A 2,089-nucleotide genomic window follows, 5' to 3' on the forward strand; every position below is an offset into this window, starting at 1 on the left:
AGACATACCTTACAAACCTCTATTCAACTAAATTGAAAAGTGCAAAATACATAAATTTTGAGTTTTGTGTCTGTTTGAGTTATGTCCGTAGTTGTCAGGTCGTTCTATTAAAAATATAAAATTAAGCACATTCTTCTTATATATGAGCAAGAGAATAGAGAGTGGATTTTAGGTCATGAGGTCTTGTCCTCCTATCACTACAGTCCATCCTGAGGATGTGAGCCTCCCATGTTGCTTGGAAGCTGAATCTTTGGACAAGCACACTTTACCATCACTCATGAGAAATGGAATATCTATTCCTAACTTTTCTATTGATTGATTCAGTCTCCTAATAGGGAAGATGTCTTCTGGGTGACTATGGTCATATGGCTTATGGCAATCACAGGAAAGTGACTTAGATTTAAGAAACTAATCAAGATGGGATTTTGCAATGTAACAAACTCATCTGAACACGAAGCTAGGAAGAAAGAAAAACTTATTAAAATTGTAAGTGGAAATGTTCAGTGAAGCTGAAAGAATCCCTGAACCTAAGTGCTGAGAACATGGATCATAAAAACTATGTCTAACCCACATTTGAAAATTCAGATTCAAGACTCAAATGTAACATTTACTACTACAACGATTTCTTCTAACATTCTACACTTATACTTGAAGTTTTCTTCTCATCATTTTTCCAGTGATTATTTCTGAAAATATCCACTGTGTGTGTGTGTGCACACGCACACGTGTGTGTGTGTGTGTGTGTGTGTGTGTGTGTGTGTGTGTGTGTGCGTGTGAGTGTGTGTGTATTTACATTTCACTGTCTATTCTTTTGAGCACCTGTAAATCTTCACTTATCGGGGTACATGTATGTTTTACCTTCAAATACTCACATTCATTTGTTACATCCAAGCAGACCTAAGGCAGGTACAGGTGTCTGTGGGTGATTGTTGTCTACAGTGGCTGCTCTGCAGGCCAGAACTTCCCAGCAGTGTTGTATTCTCCATCTCTTCATTATCTGTTTTAAGCCTGTAGACCACCACATTGTTCATCTTCTCTGACAGCATGAAAGAGGCTGATGTCACTGTTTCTAATACATGATTTCAACATGTGGAATGTTTACTACATTTATATTGGGATGTGTTATAATAACTGTAGGTTTTATACCAAGTTAGTGGTGCTATACAACGCCTCTCTCCTTTTCATGTGGCTTCCGTGTCAACACAGCACTGAGAATATTCAATGGAAGAACAGAGATAAATTTTCTATGTGTCCAACCACTAAACTCATAATCCTGGTTAAATACCAAGGGGAGGATATTTTCTCAGTTGCTGTCTGGGCACAGCAGAACCACATCCCTCAGGGTTTCTGACACCCTCAGGATGTGGTTGTCACACTGTGCCTTTTGCACAGTAATACATGGCCGTGTATTCATTCTTGAGGTTACCGATCTGCAGGTATGCAGTGCTGATAGAGGTGTCCAAAGAGAAGACAAACTGACTTTTGAAGTCCTCAGCATATGTTGGATTCCCACTGTAGGTATTGATCCAGCCCATCCACTTCAGGCCCTGTCCTGGTGTCTGCTTCACCCAGTGCATTCCATAGTATGTGAAGGTGTACCCTGAAGCCTTGCAGGAGATCTTCACTGACTGTCCAGGCTGCTTCAGCTCAGGTCCAGACTGTACCAGCTGGACCTGTGATTGGACACCTGTGGAGAGAACATGGGAAAGTGAGGGGCCATGGAACAGCCTCAGTTTCCTCTGCAGCTCCGGGCTCTGATGTCTTACTTTGGGCAGCTGCCAGCAGGAAAAAGAGCCTCCAGACCCTCTCCATGTGGTATGAGATTGGAACAGAGTAGATTCTTGAGACTATTCTGACACTCCCTTGATGGTTGAGGCAAGTGAGACTCAGATTTCTACTCTAAAGTCTTTGCATAGGGCAGATTTGCATATGACCAGACATTGAACAAAACTAAATATACAATCTAATACACAAGAGTCTGTGGCTCCTAGTGGGTAAGCCAGTCCCTTTCATTGTCTGGTTTTCATGTCTTCAAGCTGATTGTGTTTCCCCCCAAGGCCTCAGCGTGAGCTGGGCTTGCACACTAATG

The 2,089-nt window shown here is 41.9% G+C and overlaps 1 pseudogene across 1 annotated transcript; it reads right to left on the reverse strand.

The window, feature by feature from the left end:
• Positions 1-1,370: 1,370 nt before the first annotated feature.
• Positions 1,371-1,867, reverse strand: LOC102908222 (immunoglobulin heavy variable 7-4-1 pseudogene; annotated as a pseudogene). The gene is made up of 2 exons (XR_013044233.1): positions 1,767-1,867; positions 1,371-1,687 (listed from the first exon to the last, which is right to left on the reverse strand). The product of XR_013044233.1 is annotated as an immunoglobulin heavy variable 7-4-1 pseudogene (transcript).
• Positions 1,868-2,089: the final 222 nt, after the last annotated feature.

The sequence above is a fragment of the Peromyscus maniculatus genome, chromosome 14, assembly GCF_049852395.1.
Source record: "Peromyscus maniculatus bairdii isolate BWxNUB_F1_BW_parent chromosome 14, HU_Pman_BW_mat_3.1, whole genome shotgun sequence".
Lineage (NCBI taxonomy): Eukaryota > Metazoa > Chordata > Mammalia > Rodentia > Cricetidae > Peromyscus > Peromyscus maniculatus.